The sequence below is a fragment of the Atractosteus spatula genome, chromosome 1 (genome assembly GCF_055471065.1).
Source record: "Atractosteus spatula isolate fAtrSpa1 chromosome 1, fAtrSpa1.hap1, whole genome shotgun sequence".
In the NCBI taxonomy this organism is placed as follows: Eukaryota; Metazoa; Chordata; class Actinopteri; order Semionotiformes; family Lepisosteidae; genus Atractosteus; species Atractosteus spatula.
In genome coordinates this window covers 8,800,413-8,806,648 of record NC_142706.1, presented here as the reverse complement: position 1 = coordinate 8,806,648, position 6,236 = coordinate 8,800,413, and positions in this window count along the sequence as shown.

The following is a 6,236-nucleotide window of genomic DNA, read 5'->3' as shown; positions in this document are numbered from 1 at the left end:
GGCCTCTATGGCCCCGAGCATAACAGGGATGTTGGCCATGACAAAGATGATGAAGGCCTTATTTAAATCACCCAGCAATATCCCTGTTGAGCGACGCTGGGGACCCGGGTTCGATCCTGAGGTGGGGGACGAACTGGAGCAGGAGCAACAAGAGCAGAAACTCCAAGAACCCGAGAGTGCTAGAGTACCATTGTTCTGTCCTTGTTTGAAAAGTCTTAGTCAATCAGAACATCTCCCAAGTAGGTCCCTTTACAAACAGTTACAAATTGGCTAAGAAGCAATTACTGTATTAGCTTCTTATTAGTTTAAATATATCAATCAATTTCAACTTCTGTGTTCCCCGTCTTAATATATCCCATTTTATGTGTGAGAAGTTAAAATCAATCTCCAATTAAACCCCACCACCTTTGTTAAGTATCTTTTTAACCTCATTATACACTTAGCACCTTTGGCTGAATAAGCCATACATTTTTTTCTGTCTTTGTATCTATTGAGCTTATTGTTGGTATTGTGGGACATCTACTCACCACCTGGTGGCTTAAAATATAATGCAATTATACCACTGGGCAATTTGTGCAACGCATAACAGGTTAACCATGATCCTTGCTTTGTTGTTCATTTTAAAGTTAGAAATTAATTTATACATATAATTATATTTAGATATAAATAGTGTATCTTATATTTAATACTTTATTTTAAGAAAGGTAAATGACTCACAAATGCCTGAACACACACATCTTTCAGTCAGCAGTCAGTCAGCAGTACACATTGTATTTCACAGAAAACTACTAACACACAATTTGCCACTTACTTAATTGAACTTCTTAGGTACAGGTGCTAAGTATGTTGCCATTAATCAAAATAAACAGAAAATTGTGATAGGTAAAATTATCTTTAGGGTTAAATTAAAATAATACTGTACAGTTTACTAACACAGGACGTTTCTGTCTGGTTTCTGATTATCGATCTTTTCATTACATGTTTGTGTCCTATAGACTGGGAAGAATGTTTCTTTTTAATTTACAAAATAGCAATATTGTTGAAACAAGATTCCAAATAAAACAATAAATGCCTATAGAGAGTGGTAACACATTAGTGTTTGACACAGAAATTACACAGTTTTCGTAAAAATAAAATCAGAACATTAGACACAAATATGCCTGTGTCCTTTAGCTTGGCCATGTGTACACAATGTAAATATACTTTACATACAAACTATCTCTAGAGAAAATACGTTTTTTATTTAGAAGCCAGTAACAATGTTACCTTCATAAGTTCTGCCTTTCAAACTTACATCATCTTACATAATTTCCATAAAAAAGCACTTTATTGCCAAATTGCTAAACAATCTATTAATAATTAATACAGTAATAATTGCTTACACTTATATAGCACTTTTCTGGACACTCCACCCAAAGTGCTTTACAGGTAATGGGGACTCCCCACCACCACCAATGTGCAGCATCCACCTGGATGATGTGACAGCAGCCATAGTGCGCCAGAACGCTCCCCACACATCAGCTATGAGTGGGGAGGAGAACAGAGTAATGAAGCCAATTCATAGATGGGGATTATTAGGAGGCCATGATTGGTTAGGGAAAATGGGAAATTTGGCCAGGACACCAGGGTTACACCCCTACACTTTTTGAGAAACACCCTGGGATTTTAAATGACCACAGGCAGTCAGGACCTCAGTTTTACATCTCATCTGAAGGACAGCACCTTTTTATAGTATAGTGTCCCCATCACTATAGGGGACCATTAGGACTCACACAGCCTGTAGAGTGAGCACCCCCTGCTAGCCCCCCTAACACCTCTTCCAGCAGCAAACTTATTTTTTTCCAGGAGGTCTCCCATCCAGGTACCCACAAGCCTCACACCTGCTTAGCTTCAGTGGGTTGCCAGTTGTGAGTTGCAGGGTGATATAGCTGCTGGCCATATAATTACTGTATATTATTATAATTATATTAAAATATAATGCAGCCAAAATTACATATATGAAAATTAGAGCACTGCTCTAATTTTAAATACTTTAGTGGAACAGCATATTAAATTATTTGTATTCTTTTTGAAGTCTTTAGTTAATGTGGAATAGCTGCAGCTTCGTGTTATTTGGGTCTATTTAGGGATTAAGTAGAATTTCTGTGTTTTTATTTAATGACATATGACTTACACAATAAGAATTCAAGATATATGAATATTCTTTTGAATTTGTTTTCAAGATAACAATGCTCATTTCAAAACACTATAAGACAAGAGACTGAATTTGTCCTTCAAGAGATAAATTGTGGTTTTCATTATAAATTGTAAACTACTGTATAATCTTATTAACAAATACTCTGTAATTTTAAAGTAGCTTAAAGGACAAGAAAATACATTGTGTATCAGTATATGATATGTTAAGGAGGCAAAACTCCATTTAACTCACAAAGAAATAATTGTTTCGTTGTATTTCTTTGTATTTCATTGTACTTTTCTACATATTCTGGAACACAAAATACAAACTTTGTTACAGTTCGCCATATCAAGGCAGCATTTTCCACTAAAGAATGCTTTGTAATTTCACTTTGTGTTTGCTGTTATGCTTTTACATTATCAGAAGAATAATATAAGTTGCAGCTCAATGTGCAAGTTAACAATCAGATAAGATAAGAACCAAGATGTTTTATCTTTGGAAGTGGTAAATACTACTATTTACACACTATAAATTATTGTTTTTCAGAATAAAAAAATTTTAATTACATGTTCTGTCAGACATTATAATTATAGGTTAAAACCCCAGATGTGGCATCTAACAGTTTATAAAGATAGACATCTTTATTGTTGTTTACTTTGTGGATTTGAGAGACTGACTTGGATTGTCTTGAGTTAAATTAAAAAAGAATGTTTACCTAGAAAAATGCATGGTTACTATTTTCTGCCTTTTTTAATTTGCTGTTACGTAAATCAACTGGCTGAGCCGAACAGAAATGTAATTCAGGCAATTTATAAACATTTTGGGATATTTGTGTTAATGAGGTTATATTTCATTCTCACATTCACCTTTCAGAAGAGTTTAAGTGTCAAAAAATGTTGTTTTAATGAATTTTTGGAGCTAGAAGGCTTACAGGATGCAAATTAATTATTTAAATGCATCCTAGTGAAGTCCAATGTAAAATAGAGCAGCTCTTACCTCTCACAGTTATTAAAGGAATTAGTGAGGAGAGGCTGCCCTCTAGTGTAATAATGTAAAAGTCCTGATTATTTGCATGATGAAGAAAGTCCAAGTCATTATTCTGAAAAAGAGCTTGTTGTTTCTTATTATATTATTAACTGTATAGTAAAATATTTGGTCTGTGTGAAGCTGTTCAGTAAGTGTACTATATGATATTGTTACGTCCCAGTGTGTGGTCTGTGTGTGTTTTTTTATGTTCCACACTGCTGACCTTTGATTGTTCTCCCTTCCCCATTGGTCCACCATTACACCACTGTTCCGTATGACATCATCATCAATCAGCCTCTCAGCCAAACAGACTGCATCTTATTCAATATATAACATGGAGGTCTTCAGGAAAGAGAGGCCCTTTTGTTTGACTTTGGTCCTGGTTTGCTTTGGTTATCGCTTTGTTTTGCTTCAGCTCTGGCTTTGTTGTTTTGTTGGTTTCTGTTAGTTTCTTTGTACTTTTGTTTGTTTGTGTTTATCCTTGTTTTGCCATTAACGTGTTATATGTTCAACCTTTGTGTTCTTTTGTACCCTATTCCTGTTGATTACGCTCGTTTTCCTTTATTTGTATTCCTAGTTCACTTGTGTTTTTGTGTGAACTTTTTTTGTTTATTTTCTTTTCTTTGGCACTACTCTAGTTCCTTACCCCTGTGTGTTATCGTGTCTTGCCAGTCACTTGTTCAGCTTAAAATCACTTTTGCACCCACCTTTATCATGCTTCCTAGTCCCTCACCAGAACCCACCTGCTTCCAAAAGAATTATCCTAAATGTTACACCCCTTTACCCCTAGACACTTGGTCGTAATTATCATACATACTCTCTATATATGAAGAAGTACAGTACCTCTTCTTCGTACCTCTTTGTAATTTTTAGTCTTGTATGTCCTACTTTTAGTTGCAAATGCACTTCCTCCCCATTTCCACTTTTGTCCCCAGGCCTTACTTCATTACTGAGCTTGAAACAGTATATTGACAATAATCTAAGTCAGGATTCTGACTCTCTCATAACCCCTTCTTTTCAAAGACACCTTCAGCCTGTTTTGTAGCTGGGTTTTAGGTCAAACAATTTATTCTGTTGCTGTGTTTTTGAAGTATTTTAGAAGAGTTGCAAGAAGATACAGTAATTATATAAGAAGCATAATTGATTAATCAAATATATTTAAGGGTATGTGTATTATTGGTATGGATATTAATTAGCTTATTATCCTAAAACAATGATAAAGGAAGTAAGACTAAAAAACAAATAATCAATATTCATTGGGTATATTTATATACTTGAAACCTTATGTTTCAAGTGTGGTAATTCTAAAACTAAGTATTGTGAAAGTATTCACACCTGCCAGCAATATCACATTAATTAGTTACAAATATTATGGCTATAACTCCTTTAAATTAACTTTTTCCATTCAGAACTGTAATTATCAAACTGAAAACTTTTATGTGAAGAAAGTTGCATGTCAAGAAAATCTGCAAAAAAGACATCCATTGTAAAAAAGTATTGCTAAGTAGATAAGTATTAAGCCACCAAGTCAATACTTGATGGAAGCACCTCTGACAGAAGTTACTGCTGGTAGTATTTTCACATAGGTCTCTACGAGCTTTGCACTGCGAGATGGTGAAATTTTGTTCATTCTTCCAGCAAGACTACTCAATTTCTGACAGGTTCCTTGGGGACAGTGGATGGATTGCAACTGTCAAACCTCACTATAGATTTACTGATGCTTTCAAGTCAAGAGCATGACTGCAACACTCAAGGACATTCACTCTCTTCTTTGAAGACCACTGTTTTTGGCCTTGTGCTTCAGGTCCTTTTCCTGTCTGCTGAAATTTGATTCTGCAACCCCATTTTATATTCTTGTGAGAGTTAAGTAGGTTTTCCTCTAGGATTAGCCTGTACTTTGTACCACCATTTTTAGCTCACTCCTGACAAGCTTCCTAGTGCCTGTCATAGCCCCAATCAAACATAAACCCTTCTAAAACAGCTTTGCAGTATACTGTATCTAATATGATATTTAAGATTAGTCTTTTTATTTCATGCCACTCATTCATATAGACCAGCTTTTTGTAAGGTTTAGGATATTGTTGATAAATGAACAGTGAATCCCATCTCTCACATGGATCTTTGAAGATTTTTTTAAGTCACTGTTGGCTTCACAATGGCATCCTAACCAGTTTTCTGCTTGTCTGACTCCTCAGGGAAAGGTGGCATAATCTAGGTTGTGCCTGGGTGGTATGATGCATACTCCACTTCTTAATGTTGGATTTCACTGCACTCAAAGGGATAAGGAACATTCTCCTGATCCGTGCCTCTGGACCACTTTATACTTGACTGGTTTTGATTGCTCCTTGGCCTTCATGTTGAATCTGTCATATTGTTGTGTGAGTTGTGGTTTGAGTTTTAAAACTATCCTGACCAAACTTACAGAGATAAACACATTTATTTTAAAGTCAACTTAAAATACTTTGATTACACATACAGACCATTACACTAATTTTGTGCCTTTCAGACTATTTCTCCCCCAAAGTGATTTAGGATTGCATTAGCAAAAGGGTTGAGTAGCTAGGTAATTTTTTTAATTTCTTTAGAAATCAAACTTATTTATGTACTAATAGCATTTTGTAGTAGAGATTGGAGTAGACTGTGTTGATTCTAAACATTCTGTATAGCCCTATTTAAACATGTCAATATTTTAAGCTCAGACAGCAACAAGATGTGGAAACTTTGCCTTAGGGGAAAGGGCAGTGAATACTTTTGCAAGGCACTGCATTTACAAGCAGGCCCTTCTGAAAAAGTGTACTAAAATACTAATAACGTCTTATCCTAGACTGAACTATTCTCATTGACTAAATTCTTAGCAAATAGCTTAAGATTTCTTAGCTGGAAGTGTAAGCTTTTCACAGTTGTGAAAACTAGATTGTGTTGTATACATCTATTACTTTTGAGTATTGAGAAATTTTAGTTTTAAAAGTTTTTTTTTAATAAGAAACAATAGGTTTGCACTCCCTGAAAGAATATCAAAAGACATACACATATT